The 24,483-nt window shown below is 42.3% G+C and overlaps 1 protein-coding gene across 2 annotated transcripts in view; it reads left to right on the top strand.

Moving 5' to 3' along the window:
* LOC124298734 (leucine-rich repeats and immunoglobulin-like domains protein 1) overlaps positions 1-24,483 on the top strand; it is a 305,656-nt gene that overhangs the window by 143,672 nt on the left and 137,501 nt on the right. For both annotated transcript variants that reach the window (XM_046751149.1, XM_046751148.1), the window contains exon 4: positions 3,295-3,358. The gene's annotated coding sequence lies outside the window, so the exon portion shown is untranslated. The remainder of the gene's footprint in view (positions 1-3,294; positions 3,359-24,483) is intronic.

The following is a 24,483-nucleotide window of genomic DNA, read 5'->3' as shown; positions in this document are numbered from 1 at the left end:
TGTAAAGCGTTTCAGTTTCTCTTAGTTGAAACTGCAGCAGCAAAGGCTCAAAAGCGTTTCTCTCCCTCCGTCAGAGACGAGCATGGCTCGAAGTTTAATAGAAGAGAGGAAGAGGGTGGTAGCCGGGCGCTTGGTTGTGTGCGACACTCTCGGCAGCACGCAGTATCACTCACACAATTTCACGAAATCGCGTGGTAAAAACTGGCGAAACATTAACGAAGTTGAAGCCGGTGATAATCTGCATCGATCAAGAGACTCCGCGGCGTCCGGCCTGAATTCCACTTATACCCAACATTGAATTTCCTTGAAATTCGTTTCGTTTCCACCGTGCCTTCTACAAGCCCGCATTTTCCCAAAACGCGCCATTTCACTAATTTTTTAATTTCACTCAGAAGCACGCGTTCCGTTTCACCTCACCGCGGCTCTTTAACCGTTCGGCTTGCCGACGTTGAGCTTAAAGAAAAATAACGATAAGTTGGCGTGATGGAAGGTTGGAAAATCGCGCGAAATGACACGGAAAATGAAGCAAACGCAATTTTCCGCCTCTTCTCTCTTTCTCCCTTCACGCTCCTTCTCGCTTCAACCCTCTTTTATGTACTTACACGGCGGATAAGGATCTAACCGCAACCCGCAAAGCAGACGAATAGAAACGCCGAGCTATTCGCCACTTTTTATCGTATTTATCTTTTCCTGTTCTTTACTCGTTTCTCATTAAATTCACTCATCCAGGAATGAGAGAATGGCATAGAAAATTCAATCCTAATTTTTTTCACCTAATGTCTTTCACCGTGAAAACCCTGAGAATCGAATTGATGAAAAAAATTTAAAGTACAGATGATCCCATTGTGCGACTAGCAGTTCCCGGTGGACAGCCTGGCGTCGATCGTTTGAAAAATACGACAAGAAAAGATTGGATCGAGCGCGCGACGATCTGCAATCTCATGACGCGAACTGGGTCGACATTTCGCGACACGTAATGATCGGCAACGTGTGTCGCGGGGCGAGGGGGGAACGATATTGATTGAACCGTGTGTCGCTTCGCGTCACGATGACACAAAAGAAGGTACAACGAGTTAACGACCCTTGAAAACACCGACGTTGTCACTAAGAGTTTCTCTCTTTTACAATGCAGCAGCGACGGAAGTGCTTACCCACGAAGAAATCGTCGAAGTCGGTATAACGTCCGCTGGAGTAGTTAGAAAAATTGCGCGGCGTCAATGAAAGTTCGCTGCGTTTGGTGTGAAATTCTACACCGTCCATTAAAATTGACGTCAAAGTGATGCGGATTTTTATATACAATATTTATTACGCCTTACATTCAACGCTGCATCCTTTCTAACAGCGCAGCAACGTGTAGACGTTTTTATATTTCATTTCTTTTTTTTTTTTTTTTTTTTTTGCAAGACAGTGCGCGGTGAGAATATCTTTGATAATTTTTCTAAACGCCAAACGCTAAATTTTCGCCACGGGAAAATGAATATTTTTTCCTTGGTTATAATTTATATCTACTCGGTTATATTCGGCTCTTCTTTTTATTCTTTTTTGAACACGGACGAAACGCTTGATGCAAATTCATCCCTTTGAATAAACCACGGGCGCGGGCCTTTATTAGACACCCCGAAATTTTAAGCCGGTTGACCAACAGTGCAGCTTTACCCTTTTCATCCTGCGGTGAAAATCCAGTTACAGTTAGTTAATTTGATGCATATAAACGGTGAAATTAAAAGGCTGAAAACGGAGGACTGTGTGTCTTTACTCCAGTTATATACTGTATTCACGTACAGATACACATATACCTACATAGGTATATTTATACGCACCCATTACACTTTCTCTCGCGAACAGGCTTGCAAAGTTCTCAATTATCCCACTCGCAAAGATCTCCCATTTTTTTTTTTTTTTTTTTTTTTCGTTTACGTTTTTTCTTTGCCGCTCTTCATATATCTCGTAGAAATTATACGAAGGTGATTCGAAATTTCTTTTTCATTCTATTTTCCTCATCCTTCGATGTTTCGTACAATTTTCCGTAACGATTTTTACGAATCTCTCTGAATTTTATACCTCGCCAAATACTTCTACCTGTATGCACAAATTTTCGCCGATCCGCACAGTGACAGTTTTTCTGTTATTGCGATTACTATTATTATTATTATTATTATTGTTATTCTTTTTCTCCCACTCGTTCCTACCTATCTTTGGGATTTTTATTCCATATTTTTTTTTTTTTTTTGTTTTGTTCTAATTTTTTGTTTTCACCCAACAACGGTGTTAACGGTCCAGCGAGAGCCTCGAACACGTTTGGAAGTTTAAAAAATTTGAATAGCGAATATTCGTATCCCGACGAGAATTCTACCTGCACCCCTTGCCTCGGCTGTTTGCATCTACATATTTACGTATCCTGATACACGCGATACATACATATGTAGATATACCCGATAGAGGGTGTCCAATTCTCACGAATCACAGCCGACTCACTGCCACCGGAAAATCCTCGCCTCCTAGTTTTTTCGCCCGAATCCGTCTATACGTATACATTATACATACAAAAATCAGTTACAGATTACGTTGATAATATATTACTCTCGAGGATTTTTCAGCATTTTGCGAGAGGATAAAGTGTCGAAATTGCGCAGTTTTCGGGAGAGATGCAGGAGGCGTTCGACGCGATCGCCTGCAGATACGGACATTACACCCCCATATCCGTTCCGCTTATGCACGATTATTTTTAAAACGATATTTGCGCCCGTTCGCACAACTTTGCGGTTTTCATCTGTCGGAGCAATCTCCTTGAGAAACTGAGTTCAAATAATCTCCGATATTTCGCGTACGTCTGGCAGCTGCATCGTCTTTACGCTTCTCTGCTTTCGCACATTTCGTTCTGTAATCCGTTCCAATCAGTGCATCGCGACTGCCGTTCGTTTATCATATTGAAATCCAACTTTACCGTGCGACGCGTGAAGATAAATTTGCACAAGTTTACTACGTATTGACGTTTCGCTTTTTGCCCCCGAAGAGGAACGACCGTTTATATGTTATTTTCGCCTCGTTCAAATCCTTTCACATCCAAATCTCCGCCAAGAGACCCGCGGCCGTAGGCCAAAAATGTATCACTCTAATCCGAATCTAAATCCAAATCCTGTTTTCTCTGTAAGCGCTTTCGCCTTGTCGGACAGGTAAATCCTAGCCTTAGAGCGTTGAGATTAAGTAATCTTTTTCTTCTCTCCTACTCGCGAAGAAGACGGAGTAGAGACTGTCTCGATGTCGAGCTAATCTAACCCCGGTTCTTTGTTACAGGAGCTCGAGATAGACGCAGAGGGAGGAAATTGCCTCGAGGCCTACTCTAGTTCTCCGCTCGAGGGTGAGTCTTTTGCAACTTCTCGATATAATTGATTCCCCATAGCGTTTCAAATATTTCCGCACTCTACGTACTTCGTCGAAAATCAATCCTTGCTAGTTTCCCCGTTATCCCGCGCCTTGCGATCAAACGCGATTAGCCAGCCAATTCTCGGACTCGGTTTCCTGCACTCTTTACCGATATCCACGACTTCTTTAACGTCAAACATTTGCAAACGGAAGTGTGCGGGGGATGTCGACGGCCCCGATTCTCGAGGACAAACATGATCGGAGTCGGGGGTGCAAATATACGACAAAGACGTGTCAGATTTAATATTTATATGGTAGCTGGTCGATCGAGTGTATGTATATATATATATATATATATTTATACATGTGTTATATATATATATATATATGTTCCCGCGCGATACGATATCCGATCAAATATTTACGTCGTCTGGTGAAGCATATGCCCGGTCAACGGAGGGGTGTGAGAAAAGACGAGTACGATGATCCGAAAGAGAGAGAAACGCGTATCGAGGTGGACGAAGGTGCGATAATCGAAAGGATCGTTTTTCATCCTGCGCGTATCGCTTGCCGCGTTACAGGACCAACTCTTGGATTACCTAGTGTTCAACTTATAATTTGTGGGTTTCAACGCAACCCCGTAAACTCGGGCGAACGAAGCCTGCAGTCCCTAGTTGGGAAAGTTCTCTCGCAGTCGGTGCTCTCTTGGTATCGCAAATTCTCGGTTATAAACTGTACGGAGTTAAACACCAGCCAGATACCCGCGAGAGAGTTGACGAAGTGAGTTAACAGGGCCGACGGTTTGCACGAGAAGAAGATACACCGTAGTCAGGATCAACCGCTTCCCGCTTACCGGTCAAAAATTCAATATCCGAATTAACCTCCGGTCGCGTCTGGTGCTTCGCTGCTTCGTTTGAAACCTTTCGCGAACAGGATAGACACCAACTTCGCCTGTAGAGGAGCGAACTTGGACGACCGCAAACTCGGTGACAGGATTTCGTTGAGAAACGTGGAATAGAGTGGATTGAGTAATTGGACGAATTCGCGATTAAATTTTGACTCTTGTACAACGGGGCAATAAAAATTTGATCAAATTTCTCGGAAGTATTTAAGTGTTTCGTGAAACTTACGAAGGTGATCAGTCGACGGGTATAGAAGTTTGATTTAGACGGTGAACAAGCGAAGGAGTTGTTGAATGTTGAATTTTCAAAATAAATTAAATCCAACAGACTCCGGGTGATGCCTTTATTTAATTCAATAATTAAAATGAACTTAATGTGTAGGAATGAAGTGGTTATCAAGTATTACAGAGTTACTTTGAAGGTAAAAATGATTGTTCGTAATACTTGGGTTCATAAAAGGGTTCAATTCCATTTGCTCGTATATTATTATAGTTGTTTCTGAGCAAGCGTGTACACAGGTGTATTTATACATATATACATTATATATATAGCATTCGGCTCTTCTGCCTAGTGTCAGCTTACTCGCAGTACTCGGGTGTAGATTGGGTTCGTTTTACCGCACGGACATAGGTAACACTCCGTTAATAGAATTGTCAACGACAGGAAAGCAATCCCATTCGGAGCTAACCGGTATAGATTCTAGCGCGAATTACTTCGTTTCCCGGAGGAAGGATATCGGTTCCTAGAATTTCATTAATAATGTTGGGACGGAATGGTGGCAAAAAATGAGTATTCGAAGAAGAAAGAAAAAAGAAAAATACGAAACTATCGAACGGTCATTTCGGCAAGCCTAGGCGTACGATCAGATTTAAAATTCGCAAAACGTCCCGAACATCTCTTTTCGGTTACGTTCGTCCGTATCTATATATTTTTTTTTTATTTTTTTGCTATTTTTTGTTTCCTACACGCCGGTTCAAAGAGTCGAAAATCGATTTGGAAAAGAAGAGTGAACGCCGAACGAGTTAAAGGTGACGTGGTTGAAGAAGAGCGGAAAAGGAATGAGGTCGATAAAAGAAAACAATGGGTTGGTGGTGGGTATCGGCGTGGCTTGATACTCGAAGCCGAGAGGATCGTTCGGGCACGTATTTAAGTCGAAACGGAATTCAAGCTGCAATGTGCGAACGAAAGTAAGTTGGGTATAGGGTATATATAGACGTCGAGACTAAGCCGGATGGTCGTTAGGGGGTGGGGGCGCCTATTTACACAGCGGGGAACGTGCGGAGATTAAAACGAATCGTAATTACATCGTAATTATCAACTTGACTCCACTTCACGTCAGCCGGTTCTCGGAACAACAGAATGAAATAGGCACATTTAGGGCCGAATAAAAGAGGTTGAGGGCCGTGTGTATCTTTCACTTGAACGAAGCTTATTAGAAAAGTTTTCCTAATTATTTCGCCTTGGCGAGATAAAACGAGAAAGAAAAGACCGAATGGAATTTTAACGGAAAATTGATCGATCCGAATAGTGTTTGCCTGGCATTTTCACGGCTATTTTCACCCACGTTGAAAACTCTCGAGTTGAATTTTTTCTCCGTATAAGCCGTGATGCGTAAGGGATGGGTAAAAGATTAGGTCGCCGTTGGACTGCAACTATATATATATATATATACCAGCTTATATACAAGCAACGTTGAACAAATGTAGTTGTTTTCGCGAGGCCTTCTTCGGCTGTAAATCAGCACGGAATATTATTATAGAAATGCGATTTCTATCGTTTCAGCGAGCAGGACAAAATTGGTCGTATAAAAGCGAAATGTGGAATCGCTTGACGGATAAATACGACCAAACATTAATTTTCGTATGGTAAATAAATGTATGCGTGTATGGATGTACGGTAGGGTTTGGGTGAGTTCGTTGCAACCCTTATTCTTTTCTCTTTTTCGACAATACTTTCCAGTTTTATGTTATGTCTCATATCTGCTTTGCAAATTGCAAATTGAAATTGCAGAGTGACTGCTTTATGAAGTGTTTTTTAGTATAGTCGTTGCTCGGAAGGGACGAAGTTAAAATTTCGCTGATTTATTTTCCACTACTTACACTTGTCTGAATTTTGTCATTCCTTGCTAAAAATTGTTTTCTTTTTTCTTGCTTTTTGCACTCCATTTCTCCACGTACATGCCTGATGCGTTACGTGCAGAAGAGACTGCAATAGTCTCAACTCCGAGTCGTATTTGCCAGCGTCTGAAAGTCGTTTAATTGAGTTTAGAAACCGAAGGTGCAAACTCTTTTCATTCGTTCCCTTTTCTTTCATTTTTCATCAGCACCCTGGGAATCATTGCTTCATTGGTAAGAGTTTTCGCTCTCGGTTATTGCTGGGACTTAATAAGGTTTGAGGGAATAAAGAAGAAAAATTATTTTATTCGCCAAACGCGACGAAGGCTCCTTGAAAATTCATTCGATTCTATTTCATTATGTTGTTATTTCGTTATCGTTATTATTAAAAATGAGTTGGATAAAAAATAAAAATTGCATGTATCGAAAAATTTTTGCGAATATTCTACCTTATTAGCTGAATTCGTTATTTACGAATTGGCTCGGCGAAAATTGATTGATATTAGGTGCTCGTGCAGGGAAGAGAGGGACAGAGGGAGAGGAAATACACGATCGCAACAAATGGAGAGGACGGGGGAAAACGGGAGGGTGTGAATATACGTCGAGAGGGCAAAGCGAGGGGAAAAAGAAGAGATAGAAAAATAAGGGCGGGGGCGGGGGAGAACCGAATAAAAGGGGTAGTCATTTTTACGACCTAATTCTTGCGAGACACCCTGTGAGAGATGCCGATCATGCCTGTGTTATCCCGTCTCGTGTTCGCTTACCTACAGTTCTCTTGTTCGTCGTAAAGACGAGTCGTAAAGTAAAGAGTTGATATCTATAGACAAAACGCTGCACTGGCAGCGACGGCATAGGGCAATGATCAGCTCTTCATCTTATACTGCTATCAACTTCGATTTGAGTCTTGAAATCAGAAAGACGACCAAGTGATCGAGATAGCTGTTAACCAGCCTGAGTGATTGCCCATTTTTACTGCACATCGCGTTTCGAATGATCCCCTTCTTCCTTCCCTTCTACTCTTTGTCTGATGTTTTTTTTTTTTTTGATTATTCCCTTTTTCCGAAATCGATTCAGAGATTTCCTTGCCACCTTATCGTTATTGCCGCTACTGTATAATCGATCATTGAAGGAAAAAAATCATCGACAATACCGTGTGAAAATAGAAATGATAACCGGAATCGATAAGACATATTTTCAATTTTTCTGCCGGTACATACCTTGCTTTCAACGAGGCGATATCTGCAGTAGATGGATATGAGTGTGGATGTGTATAGACACAAGTATTTTATGGAAAGAAAACAATTGCACTAGCAAACAATCGACAAGAAAATTTGTTAAAAATTGAAAGGAGGAAAGAATAAGGAGACAAAAAATAAAAATAAATAAACACGAAACTTTACCAAAGCCCGTGTTATTTCTGTGTTTCGAGGCGATGAACAAATTTCACTGTGTATAGAAGAAAGAAAAAAAATAGAAGTAGTAATCGATAACAAGGTTTCGCAAGCTTCGGACTGCAGACGCGATGTTTAGTGAAAATTTGAAAATTTATATTTTTATTATTCCTCCTCTGAGATCCGGTTTCTTTAAAATACCCGAGACCTGCCGGTTTAAAATACGATGCAGCCGCAGCTGTTGCGTCGAACGACGGTAGCGCTGCAGTTGTTTCACATAAAACAATAATTTCTTTAAGTGTAAACACTCGTACGGAGGTACATATATTATCCGAGAATACAGACTGAATATTCCACTCGACGTTTATCTGGGTCTAGGGTATAAAACGTACGGGGGTATACGAAGCAGATCCCCCCAACGTAGCTTCGCCATGTGGTAATCTCACGTGCGCTTCGAATAAAGATGCGCATCTCATACAACGTAGCGTCTGGTGCCCCAGGCCCCTTACCTCGTACACCGTTCGTACACCTTCCGGTTATCTTGCTATTTTTCTTAGCGACGGAAACACCGTCGAGTCCGATCCCACAATCCACCTCTCGTTTCTCGACGAACGAACCATACATAAACGCAATATTATTCTATTCCGAACCGATGTCAAGACGATACTCGAATCTGTCTCGAATCATTTTCGAACGTATCGATTCTTCTTTTTCGCTGTAAGGGTGAACAGGCCGTACGCTTTTACTTGATACCCGTACTTATTGTTAGACAATCATCAGACGCGTTGCGAATCGCGGTAGAAGCATAAAGAAAAGGAAAAGTGGGACACTCGAAGTTGAGCCCTCGCGGCGCGTCGTTTGACATTTTTACCGACGATGAGTAAAAGGGTCGGGAAGGTTGGTTATAGGAGGGATGAAAAGGAGGGACCTTCGAGGAAAGGTGCGAAGAAGCGACGTGAGGGAAACGGATAAAGCGTATATAATCACATGTACCTATACGGTAACTGCGTGGGTGTTGATACGTGCAACGAGTCGGTCAACGAGCTTACTTCTTCATCTGGACAAATAAGTTTTAAGCGATAAAAAAAACAAATTAAAAAAATGATAATATTTCACAACGATATATCGTAATTGTGAAACCGCAACCGGGATTCAAGAGACGTGTTTTTTTTTCACCCTTATAAAAAACAATCCCAAATACGCTTACATACTTCTGCGTGATCGTCGTTCGTCCGTCGAAGGAATCTACGTTAATAACATTAAATTCCATTTCAAAGGACCGTAAAAATTCAAGAGACTAAAAATATTACTTTTCGTTTTATGTCTTATTTTCTTTTCATCTCTTGAGTTAAGACATATTATACCGTCGGTCGTGTCTTCTACAAAAGTTTGATATCAACCGACGGAAAGCCTCACGTATTAGGTATAGGTATATTAACAACGCGGTACTTGGCACGTGCAAGCATATCACAGACTAACAATCAGTCCCTAGTAATCACAACTTTCCTTCACAAGTTGTGTAATTTGTCAAAAACAAAGGCAATAAAGATGTAAAAGCAAATGTTCTTGCCGATATTCATACCCCGGTACGAACTAAAATTTGGCATCATACATGACGCTGTTTGCAAACCCTCCTCAACTACTGCCAACAAAGTTCTTAAACAATTAACGGTCAGAATGACGAGTAACAATCAGCGTCTGTGAAATTTAATTCGATTGTTTCAACCTCGTTTATCATAGGTTAAAACTTAAAGCATCGTTCATCCTTCCACTATTTACACACAGACGCGGTTACGTGAAACAATTCGCCAAGTATACAAATCCCTCTTTGACAAATAAATGCACGTTTTTTTTTTTTATAGTATTCGCATTCACTCAGCTCTGAATTCATTTAGGCTATACTCTAAGGGATAGTAAAGAAAGCATGAGCGATGACACTCTTTGTGCCGCGTACGGGTATTTGCAATGCAAAGAACGAGGAGGAGGACGAGGAAAGTTCACGCAGGCTTTCATCAGTTATAACAATAAGTCATCGCTACCCTTAACTGGAGAGAACACGAGCCATAAGGCTGGCGCACCCGAGTACTTGGCGTAATTAATAAAATGACGAAACGAGGGACAGTCACGACACGCAACCGGAAGAAGTACGCGTGACGCCGAAGCGTTAGGCTATGCCTTGTTGAATTTTCGCTCCACCAGCCGCGATCGGTCATCTTTGCATGGAGATTCAGCCGCAGCTAGATAAAACAGAAACAAAAAATAGACAAATTAACGAGGAAAAAAAAAACAAAAAAAAAACAAAAAAACTGGAGTCGAAAAAATACGTAGCCACGCGCAGGGCGACCCTCGAAGACGGAGAGTCCCCGGCATGGCGTTCGGCCCTTTAATTTCCCCACGCCAAAGTTCGAGTAGGTACGCGTCGGCCTATAATTATTCAATTCGTAACTAGCTCTAATCTATTCCTACCCCTCGAGTCCCTCAGGCCTTGCACGAAGCTCCCGGAACCCTCAGGAAAGCCCCAGCATCCCTGAGTGCCGCGTGGTCCACGGACTGCACCGTCAGCCCAATAATCGGTGAGTTTGTAATTATCGTCGGGGAGAATGGAGAGGTCGTAGCTGAAAAAGGGTGAAAGAGAGAGAGAGAGAGGATGAGAGAGAAAGGATTAGGGCGGAAGAGAGAGCTGTGGGTGATAGGAATGCTCTTTTGTCTCAAGTAGTACTGCAGTCACGGTCGTGTGTGTATGGATGCTTGATTTTCAAGGGTGCGGACGTGCCAGGTATAGCATTCGCCTCTCTTCTCGTTTTTACACTTCTCGCGCCACAGGGTGATGATAAAAATCAACTATCGGAGAGCAGGGATACAAAAAGAATCATCGCGATTAACGCTATCGCTGCAGGGTGTTTCAGCTTTTCTGACACTTGAAATCTAGGTGTCAAACTCGACAGAGTGATAAAGATAGATTCCGTATTATACACCATTTGACAAAGATCGGTTTGGGATTTGTAAAATATTTTATTCTCGGCCAAGTTACATTTGAAAAGGTATTATTCAAATTTCAGCCAATGCGCACGGGTCCTTATTTTCAATTGCAACGATTCATTCGATTCTTTCGATCAATCGAATAATCTAGTCAACCGGAAGCAATAAGCTTCGCAAATACTCTACGGTCACGGGTGGCTGAGCTTTCGTATAATAACGACCAAGGTTAAAAATTGCTCAGGAAAGAGAGGAAAAGGTTAGGTTATTATTCCTATAGGATCGGCGGGTGCAGAACGCGCGGACCTTTATTCCGGCTGTGTTAGGGAATAGATGAGGAAAATTGTAGATCTTGAAATGGCAAAATGGCGAATGAGGCGGCGGCGAGGTTGCGGAACTCGGTTGGACAAGCGGGGAAAGGTGGATTCAATTATTGCATCAAGGCCCTTCTTTACAGACACAAGCGGCCGGGCAGCCAGCAACCTTTTTCAATAGAAGCCAAATGAGAAATTCTCAAGTCGCTGCAGCTCGCGATCCGTTCATCCGGCATGATTTCCTCTCGCTGTAATTCTCAAATTGGTTCCGTTCTTTATGCCCATATAATAGGTAGGTATACGTAAGTTGTCGAGTACCGAGGTCCAGGAATCCTATTTACTTTTCATTCCCATTTATCGCATTTATCTTCACCCAAGTAGGCGCATAATTCAAACGTTGCAGAATCGCTGTGCGGAAATAGATCCATGTCGACCAGTCCGAATGTATTTTACACACGCGTTGTCAGTGCGTAATTTTTGGAGTATAAAATTTACTCCGCTTATTCCTGTTTCTATTTTCATTATTTCCTTCTCTGTTTTCACGTGCAAGGTGTATTTATTTTATCAACCGTTTGAATTATTCAACGTTATTGGGTACTGGTGTAAAAATTAAATATTCTCGCGACAAATAAAATGAAAATTTAAACCTCGAACTTTACACAGAAAATTTATTTTTCATTGTCACAATGTGACTGAAATTGATTGGTTTTTGAAATTTTTATGGGTATCTGGTTAAGTCGACTATAAAGCTTTTGTTCATAATGCGTAAAAGGATCCTTCTACAATTTATGTCACTTGTTTGCGTTGTCTCCTGGAAAACGATGCGAAGCAACAACGAAACGGAGCAATAAATTAAAATCGAGACTCGCAATGACTGGGTAAAAATCTTGGAAATAGTTTCGCTCGAACAACCGGTTGAGTAAAAAGAAGTTGAAGAGAGAAACAATTGCAGGAAATGAAAAGAAAATTGAATAAAATCTTTGCCGGTGTGTATTTACAATACTGACCTAGCAGCCAGCGTTGCGATCAAAAATTACTGTACACCTTATATGTAATTGAAACTTTGCTACGCGTAGCTTCTTCTGAATGGAGGTTGGGTTTAAAATTGACTGGAAATCGGGGCGAGCCAAAAACCTGAAATGAAATATATTTATCGCTGCTCATAGTTCTATAGTTAACATCTCTAACTCAACCGTTGTACTTTGTATCATTATCTCAACCCAAACACAGTAGTGCACTAAAATACTGCGCGCGTGCAATAGTAGTTGCAATTGAAACGATATGAATACAGTCGCTATAATAAAGGTTTCATCGATGCGGATTTCATGGCGTTCCTTTTGCCTAAAGTACACACAATGCAGTATATATGTATAACACTCTACGTAATTTCCTGCGCGTTTTTTGTTGCACAAATTAACAGCTACCGGTCTATTGGAAAATTTAGTTATTTTAATAAACAATTACGCATTCTGTGCGCTGCGATAAAATATTCAACGGTGTATTCAACTATAGGGTACGGAGAGATGATTATCGAAAAATGCTAAAAAAAGAGACAAAAAAAAAAAAAAAAATAAGGTAACCACGTGATTAAAAAACAGAGGTGAAAAATGCACCGACGTTACGAGGTGCAACATCACGCGTGCGAGTTCGGTTGCCCGAATTGCAGGCGCACAAGACGCTTGTAACGTCGATTCTCCTCGGTTCGACTACTTTTACTCAGAATTTGTCGCGTATTCATAACACCTGTACGGACAGATGTATTATTATGTCTTTGGCATCGTTCTCGATGAATCTAAGGGTTGAAAAAGTTTTGGTAAAGTTTTGGATAAACAGTTCGACTCCGAAGTGTTCGTCCCCGTAGATTTACCTCTTAATAGGTATGTACGATGTATATGTATATAAACTGCGAAGCGGCAAGGGCCTTCATGGTTATACCCACCGACGACGGTTGTAATCAAGGGGATTTCTGGCCCGCAAAAGGGGCGAACCTCCGGCAATTGTGCAGAGTTTGCTTAATTATTTTGTTAATTACGCAAGGCGAAGGATACTTTCGCCGTTGCGAAACAACGAAAGTAAGAAATTCTTCAAACCCCGACCCTTCACCTTTTTCCCAGAATCCACCATCGCCACCCTTTTTGCCGGGCAACCGGATGGGGCTGAAATTTACCAACCGCGATTTCGCATCATCCCTTCGCATTTCCGCGTCATTTGCCGTATTTTGTGTACAAGAATAACTTTTTCGGGAAGAAGGGGAAAGTTGCCAAACAATTTTTTGTCCTCCTATACTTTCTTTGCTTCTTCGCATTTCTTAATTCTTTTTAATTTTATACATATTTCACTTATCCTCGCGGCATCAAATTCGGCCAAGACGAGAAAAACTCGGTGTTTTATGCGGATACTTGCGGGGGATGATGGTTGGTACCTGTAAGGCTGCAGAGCGCGAGCGTAATTCCAGCCACTCTGCTGAATGCAGCATCTTTCTTTCGTTCTCATTTTTCTATCGCGTTGCCGTGTTTTTTTTTTTGACTCGTTTCTTGAACGCCTTTTGTTTTTAATTAAGTAGTTCATTAGCTGGTGAAAAAGTGATTAAATTAATCCTGCGAATCTTCCATGGAAAAATGACTATGGCACGCGCGCGAGTCTCGGCTTATTTGCTGCTATTTATATTCAAGCGTAGCTTATTATATAATAACCTGCTTTAAAAATGACACGACGCTGCAGAGTCGCACAGGGTAGGGCGGGGGTTGAATATGAAGATCGGGGCAGCTTTTTTAAAGTGACAACGGTGATATAATACATGCATACATAATATATACGTATATATACAATATACGTATAATGGGTATACATAAGTACAGAATATAACATTCACACGTTTATTAAATTTTTCCAACAATCTCAAAACTCGGAAGCAAAATGTTTCCGGCTCAATTTTCGCTCCCCTGCGTAGTTATCAGAGCCGCTTTGAAATTCCACGCTTAAACAAGGACAATTAAAAGTTCGATCTTGCATGGAAGAGCGGGCTGAAGCAGAAGCACCGCGGACAAGTCGTTGCGCTCGGATTGGGTTGAATTTTTAATATTTTCATCAGACTCTAGCTCTGTACCGTGAGTCGGCAAAAAAAGTAAATTAACTACGCGAGTGTCGTCTCCGCAAGATATTAGCAAAAAATATGAGCTCTGCGTTAAACGACACGAGCAATTTTTGGCCTCGTAATATCATTAGGAACCTTTTTTTTTACGGATTAAAATCAAGGTCTCAAGGTGTAGATTGCATCTGTCTGACGCGGTCGAGGCATGCATCCCTGCAGGGCACTACCGGAAGTTGAAAAGATTGGAAAAATATGGGAAGAATGGAACAGGGGCGGGGGCGGATCGGCCGGTAGTTGCGGATGCTTGCCGAGTTTCAAACTCCTCTTTGCTTTCATATTTAACAGGAAAGTTTTCCTACTCCAGGTGTGACAGGCCGCGGTGAGATATGTGTCGTACATCGAATTAAGAACGTACATATACGTATATCCCTGGTATACATGCTCCGGCATCATTCACGCCGACTGAGCGAAAAAACGCGCTGCACCAAAGCTTCAGCTTAGACTTTTCGAAAAGTTTGAAAAGTGCATCGAAAAGATTGCGGGCGTTGAGTTAGAAACTAGAAAATTTATGCATCGGACGAAATGTTTGCACGCGCGGTAAAAGTTCACCTCAGGCTGGTGCCCTTACCGCGTTACGTGACCGTATGTATGGGTACATGCATGTATTATGTATCAGACGTCTGTCTGTCGGTATCCGTTAACCGGGATAGCTCTCTTCAATTGACACAATTTACGCTTGAGTCTGCCCCGTCGGTTGGAAAAATAAATTACGAACGAATGCAGGTTTGCAAAATTCATACCGACCCCGAACGCTTGTCGGGGCCTCTTTTTCTTCTATTATATAGGTAAAAATTAGTTTTCGTCAAGAGATTTCGACCCGGTCGTCGTCGCGACGTCGCGGCGTCCCCGACGAAGTGGGTGTCTGCCTCATAAATTTCAAAACTTGCTTCGTGAGGATAAATAGGTATATCCATATTCACCGTTCCCACCGCGAAAATACTTGTTCCACTGTTTTGCATACGAAAGATATAACGCTGTGGACAAAATTTTGTGCATCGTGTAATTGCTGTTCCGATACTCGTAATTATAGTTATCGGCATGCCGTCGTGTTTCAATATTTTTCTTCTTCCTTCCTGCAGCCTTACTCGTGGAGGGAAGCAAAGCGCTTGGATTATCGGAAAAATTCAGTGCAATTAATCACCCGGCACCCATTATAATTCAATCCTTAGTTAAACCCGGGATACAAAAAGATCTGTCAATTTTTTTCCCACCCTTCGCGTACCTGCCTCGTACCTCGTAATGTGTTTTTCACCGAGCCGTGCCTCGAACGATACATCAAGCAATTACTTAATTAATCAAAAAAACCTCCGGCCTATTCCCTACTCGACCCGCGGAATTCCCGGCACCTCCTCCTCCTTTTCCTCTTCAACCCCCGCCTATTCTCCGTCGGGTTACGGAGGACTTTATCTACCCACTCGGACTAAATTAAAAACGTTTTTCGTGTAAAAACTGGCGGTTTGAAGAGAAAAAAAAAAAAAATTAATTTCTCTAACTTGACACAATTTTTTATTTTTTTTTACTCTATTCTATTTTCATCCCCGTAGAGTTCTAAAATGCAGTGAACAAATATACGTCACTCTAGAGAGGAATTACACAATAATTTACAGTGAAATAATATAAGTGTACTTGTGAAAATCCAGGGGTAAAAATTTCTAAACTCGAAAATATATACAGTTTTTATTCAACTTCATATCTTGATGATTTTGTGTAATAAAAATGTTGTATAATATTTGACGAGAATAAAAACAAATTAGCAGCCTCGTAAATGGAATGGTAAAAAAATTGAAGCCGAGATGCGCAGTGACTTGGAACGATAAATAAAAGTAGTGATTAATTTCTTCGACGGTACGTGTATGTTACGTAAAGATCGAAATGAGACTTGGTATATTTTCGTCATTGCTGGAATGAAGTAACTAAAAATCCATTAAGAAGAGACAATAGCCAGACGTAAACGGTAGAGAAAATTGCTGAACGAATTCAAAGAGACAAAGAGGGTGTGATGGAAAGTGGGTGAGAGAGAGAGAGAGTGAGAGAGAGAGAGGGAGAGAGATAAGAGAGAGGAGATTATACAGACGTTATCAATGAAATAAATGAGACTACCGCACATATATTATACCTATAATATAACCATTAAAGCAAGCGGTGAGTAGAACGTAGGCAGCGAGTATATCATTGACATCAGATAAGCCCTGGGATCTTTCGACGGTGCATTTTAACCGTAATTACTTAGCGCCGAGGTAATCAATCATTCAGCCAACGATGGTAGCCCGATGGCTTTGCCCCAAAGGGCTTTGAACCGAATTTCACCAAAAGAAATTCCTAAATGCAAAAACAAAAAAGCTATACGTCAGCCACGCCGCTATTCCTGCACACTTTTCGCGAACATCCCGGGCTTTCGAGTTGGTCATTTTTTGTTTCCCTCGTTTTCGCATCTCTTTTTCTCTACCCCGGTTTTTCCGCAATGAAAAATAAGGGGGAAACGAAAATCTGGAAATCTCAAATCGACCAGAATTTCTAATCGGTAGGATTGCGCCGTGGCCTCGGGTGATATATTCGTTTCGTAAATAAATCCGTAGGTAAATTTCGTTTCGAATATTTGTCCGAGCGGCTGTCGCGCCGAGATCCACACCTGTAAAAACTCCGCGATTCTACGTGCACATATCGGTGTATACGGAGTGGTGCAGGACCTTTGGTCGACCAATCGTATCCTTGCTCTCCGGGCGTAGAAGTGATGTATGGATCCGCGAGCTCAAAACTCTCATAAATCCTCTCCGGGAAGTTTGTCTCACTTTTTTTTTCTCCTATTGGGTTAACAACAAACTGTTAGATTTTCTCATCTATCATGCACAGTCCCTCTATACCGAGCAGCTAGAACATATATGTATATACGATTACCAAACCCCCAGTTTTATACTCGAAATACACCCACTGATCGGAAATATCTTTCTCATCGATTCTTCTGGAACGAGAAGATTCGAATTCATTAAGCTTCTCGCCCCTGTTATCATCCCATTCGACCTTTCGTCTTTTCCTTGAAATATAAATTTCATCGTTTATCAATCATTATCACTCTCTTCGTCGCGTCCACGTATCCTGAAAAACGTGAAGGATTAGCGATGATGAGAACGATAAAAAGAGGGTTTCTACGCTTTAGACAAATCTGAAAACCGATGGAATGCTAGATAGACGTCAAGGCACGTCTCGTAAGTTGTCGCATCGTGTAGTTGCGACTTCCCGGGGGGATTTGAAGAGTGGACGAGAAAGAGACGGGGCCCTGAGGCGTAGATACTGTATCCTGCACCGTGCACGTACGATCTGAAGGATCGAGAGTGTAATCAGTGACAGCACCGCGGGGCGGTTGGTTCGACGATGATATCGTAAAACCGTTTCATCAAAGTTTATCAGGGTCTGCGCCTCTTCCAGCAGGTCTTTAAACGAACTTGAAATAGGAGAGTGACAGACCATGGGAAGATGCGACGTATGCGGAGATCGAAGGGGAAATACGTATCTATACTTTCGTCCCTCGCTCACAAAGAACTGGAACTTTGATTTGAAGAGGTTGTTTTTTACTCGCAAGACTCTCAGGAACGCGTTTCCAACGGGACGAAAAGGGAAGAAACTAGTCGCGAGGGATACTCGACGCTTCGCTATTATTTCAGGGACAGAAAATCAAATCGAGTGGACCCCCCCCCCCCCCCCCCCCCCCCGCCGCTTTGGGGGACCGGAAATACGTCCGAGAGGAACTCGAAAGCTGAAAGTATTTATACCAAGACGAAAAGGGGTGGATTCACCGCAGAGAGTCGTTAAAACCCGTGTACCTGATTCGGTATCCGAACTGCTGGGTAAAGTTCTTTGGAATCATTATCTGAATCCGTTGAGGAGTCGAAGAAAATCTGCATCAACATCATCGATAGTCTTCCGTACTCGTACCTCTTGCTGTTATTTTCTCTAAAACTATTTTTGCTCACGTCAAAAAAATATGGGTATAATTTATACTCGCTTTTTTCAAATATATCCGTGCAGCTTCGACTCGCATCAGTTCCGTACACACCGACTATAGTATTACTATAACCATATATATACCAATGATTATTTCCCAACCCAGTTTTTCACTCAAGAATTATTCCCATAATTCAAGGAGCCTGTCCTCCTTGTCCGCACGCGTCCGTTCCCGTCTGTTACGCCCCTCAAGAATTATTGCTTCGGAAAGCAGGGCTTATTTATTAGCTGAGTATTAGGGAAAAAAAAAAGAGTAAAAAAAAAGCACTGCGAGGGAAAAAAAAAGAGAAAAATCTCGACCCGACGCGAGCTAGGTACGAATCTATACGTATACGTATACATACTTGTACGTTTCTGAACGCAGAGTAGAATACCAATAATTGATTACTTTGTACTGCAGTTAAATTAGTAGTATAATTATGGCACTCGAGGTGTGAAACAGCGTAAAACCTTCTTTCGAAGTTTCCAATCCAAACTCTTGTCACGTAAAGTTTGTACACGAAAATTCGTCTTGAAGGATTATACAGAGCTGGCTTAGCTGATTATTAAACTGTTATTTTGCATTCGATCTTTCATTATTTCTCACTAACAACGTGTCAATATTTTCCCGTAAGGAGACCATCACCCCAACGTGATTTCCATACCCACTAACAAAAAATATCGATGCATAAAATCGCGATTAGGGATTAATCGTGGAGCCTGTATAAAAGGAGAACGATCCTAATGTGGAAGAAACGGTGGAAAATTTGCAGAAAGATCTTTCTACACTGGAGGTGCTGTAGTTGCCAATGTCGGGTTTTTCAAATTTAAGAGGAATGCAAGGGAGGTCGGAGGAGGGGGGAATACCGTGATCAAGTTATACAAAAAATAACAAACGGACACCGTGAACCTGACATTAACGTCACCAGCACTATTTTGGTGGACATTGTGAGAAATTGATCTTTCTCTTTTCTTCTGGCTGTAAATAAAGCCAAACAGCCAATGTCGATGGTTCGCCTTTTATACATATAAGCTCCGTGGCACGAATAATCCGTTCAAATAAATCTTCAAACAAGAAAATGACGAATCAAAGGTTCGAGGAGACGTGCGACCGAACTCGATTCGCGTAAATCCCACAATAGAATCGAGGAACAGCTATTTTTGAAACCAAAGACTCGTTGTAGAAATCATGACCGGCTCGTAATTTCGTAATACGGTGAAATACGGTTCCAGATTGTTAGTCCAGAATCGTTAACTTGATTTCCCTGTTCGGCCGCACTACCTTCGGCAACTGCTAGGTAACAATCAAAACGCGAACGATGAGGGATCGATCGGAGGTAACGAGCGTCGATGTTCACCACGGACGATGTAACTGGATGTATGCAGGGGGTCGTAATATTCCCGGCGCAATATCGCGCCGCATACGCGTTTATGCAAACATACATATTTCTATCTAAACGACACGACGCGGGGCATCAGCCTCTCGAAGTATGTTTAAATGTTAATTGAAAATGGCGCGGGTATACCACCGACGTTTGGTGTCAACGCATCAACTTTTCACGCTACGATACATTATTTACACGCGTAGACAGCGAGCGCCCGTGCCCTCTGCTTTGGTACATATGTACATAGGCCGTACACGGTATCAGGCCGGCCCATGTAGGTTAGGTACCTGAGCATAACGTATGGATTATATACACGCGAAAGTAACGCCGGTGGAACGAGGATCACGCGACGCGGGCGTACCGCTAATGACTAATTATCGAAGCGCTTTGAAGGAATCCTTTGAACTCCTTGCAGCGTGTATCGAGCGAGTGGCCGTATTGCTCGCGGCGACGAGGCTCGAAAGTACCAAATTTTTCGCCTTCATTTCGGATCGACCTTTCCGTTGTTCGTTAGTTTTTTACCACCTCGGTCCGGCTGCGTGCTCGCGTGCTACGAGAATACGGAGAGACAGGAAATTGTCCAATTCCACCACTTAGGAGAAGCCCGAGCAGCTTCGTCGAGGAGACTTTTGTCCTTCGCTATGCTCCGGACCGAACCAGCACCTGCGGCCAGTCGCCACTTATTGTTAGTAAAACATACTTTTACGTATCTCGAGGCTATTGCAGCTCATGCTTTTCTCACTAGTCGAGGGACGCACGGTATTTTGCGATTGGCAATACTGGTCGCCAGTAATTACGGTTTGTAATTTTTCAAATATCAGGTGAAGTGGATTTTGACTTTGCGGTGTAAAATTTCGGTACAGAGATAGGAAAAATACGGTGCTTATTGCGATGGCGCGAAAATGCAACAGAGTGCAACAAGTTGGCGAAGATCGAGAAATCAGTAAGGCTGATTATACAGTTCGCGTGCCGAAAAGTATTAAGAGTTGAAGTTGCAGCAGGTCAGTAATATGGCCTCGACTTAACACGCGATCGAGGCGGAAATATCTGCACGCTAATCTCGATGGCAATGGCCTAGCCCAGGATATGCATTAGAGATGTGTGCGGACGGACCGCGAGTTCGCCTCAGGAGTAATTAATACGCGTTCTATAATCTTGGTTCGGAAATGTTACGGGGAATAATAATTACTCGGTACTCTGACGGATTGGTAGGGAACTTTTGGATACGTCGGAAAAATAACGGCGATAATGATAATAATCGCGAATATATATATATAATATACAAATATATATATAAATATGTATATATGTAGCGAATATTTTATTCCCGACTTCCCGACGTTTCTTGAACGGCACATAACAGATAGCTCGATTACTTATGCAATGCCTCGTTCGTGCAAGCCGGCTTCGAATTGATGAATTTGATCAGACCGATTCAGACACCGGGAGCCGCTTTCGACTTCGACGAGAGAACTCGCCAAGGCTTCAGAATCGAGATGTCAGCTGGCGTATCCTTACATCCGCGATACGATTTCGTTGAAATTTATGTACCGTGCACTGTTAATTCTGTAGGTGAGTTATATTTTTTTAAACTACACACATCGTTTTAGGTCGCGTTTATTAACGTCTCTTTGAAACTTAATGGCAGTTGTGACATGAGGTGTAACTATCTCAGACCATCTAACGAATTCGTTTCACGAGTCCGTGATACCAAGAATCGGATATAATTAAAAATTCGAATGATGATGTAATTAAAAACTCGAGTTTCCTTCTGCAGCGCTCGTAATTGGAATAATTTTACCCACGTTTCAAGCATGGGCTGCAACGAAAAAGCTTGGGAATTTTCACACGCGAAACACTTTCAACTTGCACCTAGGTCACCTCTGTTTCCGCTGCTTCAGGTTTGCAAATGCAGAATTTACAGGATATTAACATTTATTGTTAGTTGTTGGTGTGGGCTGAAACGCGAGGTCAACTCTTCTCCCATTTAATTTAACAGTCGGGTCCCGGAATTGAGTTGACGGTTGATTTTTTTTTCTGCTCTCCCTTTATTCTCCCGAACGAAAAGAATCCCACTTCTGATTCAGTTAGAAAATGTTAATAAAAATAAGGATACGGCAAAATAAGGTAAAATTTTTTTTTAAACTCGAAAATCGCGAAGGACAATATCGCATTCTCGGGGGGAATTATACAAGGAAAGAATAAGACAATCCGTCGGCTATAAGCAAAACTGGTAACTGCATGACAAGGTGAAATTTTTTGGGGTAGCTTAACGGCGTGGAATTCCGGGATCGTCGGAGGAAACACGATGAATAATGTAGGGCAAGATCTTCGGCAGCCAACGCTGAGCGAGGCGTTAGCGAATGGACGGAAATTGAGGTCTGGGGATGGAAGGGGGGTTAATGACACCACGGAATTCAATTTAATCCTTTTACGCTGTACACCGAGCTACGTCCTGTCCCGAGACGCCGAACCTCGGAGAAGAAGACACTCGAATCGTTGCTGGTTGCGGGTGAAATTCGAAGTAGTAAGTTTGCGTTGCACAGGTAATGCGGATCTCTCTCTCTCTCTCTCTCTCTCTTTCGCTCCTTATTTGTGTGTGTGAGTATCGGCTGAGCAAGTAGAAACGTCGAGTATCAAGTCCTTGGCAAACTTCTGCCTCTACAAGCGGCGGTAACGGGCTTCGGCTTAAGCCACAATACACACAGCTTATACCCTTCGGGTTCTTATCAACACCGCGCAAGCCTCGGGCAAAGAAACTGGTGGAAACAATCGGAAATTAATCATCGAGAGCGAATGGCCGCGCAACTGTAATTACACCTGCTCTCAAGCCACTCAAGCGCAGTTGCGTAGGCATCGCGGACGCGGGCAGGGATAACGATCCAAATTTTCAGTCGTGGAAAACGTTTTTTCACGCACCCGTTGGCGTTTCAAATGTTGAAAAGAAATCGCGGCTGTATTATACACGTGTATGCATGTATGGGAGGATCTCGCGGCTCGTCGAAACCCCTTTGCTGATGGTGTATACATATATGTGTGTGTGTGTGTGTGTATGTATATATATATGAATGTATATACGTCTAGCAAACAAGTGGCAACTAATGAGAGAACTTCTTTCGCGAGAAGTAGAAACGGTGAGACTAGACTCTTAATCCTCCGAAATCCCTACCTGCAACCTTTGCTAAGGGTTTCAATCCCCCGCAAAACTCCGCCTCGTCCCGCCTCGAAACCCCTCGGAGATTCACTTCTTCGAAAAAAGTCGACGAAAACGAAACAGAGAGAAATAACTTTTCGACAGTTCTCTTCTGTTTCAACTTGCTGGTCAAAGGACTCCGCAGAATCATTATGGAAATTGAATTCCGGTCGAATTGGCTGGATTTTTAGTACGTTATACTATTTATCCTTCCGATCAAAATTCCTCACAGATACAAGTCGCAAAAATCAGCAGATTCCGAGATATAGGTTTCGGAAGTGGGGTGTATGGATTTTTTGATATCCATGGATTACGCGATCTTCACGAATTACAAAGCTTCAAGTTGGACTTGAAATCAAACGAATCACACAAAAACTGCACAGCCGATTCACGCGAAATATGACTTTGCCAATTTCTTCTGGTATAACAGCTTCCTACCTATCCTTGAAAATCAACCGTGCAGTTTCTTGAGTGATTTGTAAGTCCCCTTGAGGCTTTATAATTCACGAAAATCACGAAATCCGTAGATCATATGAACAATTCTGGACAACTTTTTTCCGAAGCTTGTGTCTCGGAAACCATTGACGTTTGGGACTTGTGGCCGTGAGAACTTTTGATCGAAAGGATATGTACTTCAACTTACTGAAAATCCAGGCTATTCGACCGGGAGGCAATTTTTATAAGGATTCTACGGGGTCCTTTCTTCCCACAGCTGTGATATCATTGAATACCGAGTGAATATCTACCCCCGTGAAATTCGTCCTTGAGTAATTATTTCATTGTCAGCTAATTAATTAATTCAAAATATGAATCCGGATGTCTCGGTATCATTTACTTCGCATTTATTCTCATCCTATATGGTGCGGCTTATGATTTTCCCTTTTTCTCCTGTCTTTTTTGCACCCTTGCCCACCTCAAGCTACCCGCCCCCTTTGCGAAAGGGAAAAAATCAGGGGTGTAGACACTTCGAGTAGCGTGCCGCCAGAGTCTCGGATGATTCGCGGTTGGTACTTGAGGCACGTACGCGATATCGAAACCTCCGACCCTTCGCTTTCCTCCTTTCTATTCCCCTGCCCTCCTCGCCTCTCCTTTTCTTTCGCCTCCTTTCCGTTTCTTTCCATCTCTATCCTCCGCCCCTTCATCCGGTTCGTGTTCGTTCACCATCTCGCCAAAAATCTCCTCCGGGACAAACGAGTGTTTGAGCTACACTTTTAACTAGAATCAATAGGTGGGCACGAAAAGTTTCTCTTCGTCTTCTTCTCTTTCTATTTTTATTCTCTATCTTCCCATCTCCGGCTCCGTGTTTTTCTTCTTCTTCTTCTTCTTCTTCTTTTGGCGTTTTTCTTTTACGCTGCAGAAACGTGGCTGAAAGTCTCGATGCTCGATCCTCGATCTCCGGACTGAACGATCTCCAAACTGCATCCGGTCGAAGAAGTAGCTACTACCGGCTTTTTCCTTGCCTGAGTGGAAATTTTATACTGTTTCCGTTTCTTGTGGCGTTTCAATTTGAAACTGAAGCGTAATCAGGTGGCGGAGAGGTCAGAATGCGAGAAACGATTCCTGCGTGCATTTTAATTTTACAGAAGAGTTACACGCATCGTAAATTTGTTCGTTAAACCGGAGACCAAAAAATAATTAAACACGTGCGAAGGTTATAACTTTTCATTCACTCGCACGTGAGATTTCACAATTAACGTGTTTCACGTATCTAACCAA

The sequence above is a fragment of the Neodiprion virginianus genome, chromosome 2 (assembly GCF_021901495.1).
Source record: "Neodiprion virginianus isolate iyNeoVirg1 chromosome 2, iyNeoVirg1.1, whole genome shotgun sequence".
NCBI classification, from domain to species: Eukaryota; Metazoa; Arthropoda; class Insecta; order Hymenoptera; family Diprionidae; genus Neodiprion; species Neodiprion virginianus.
Note: the sequence above shows the minus strand (reverse complement) of the source record. Positions and strands in the feature narration are given on the sequence as shown.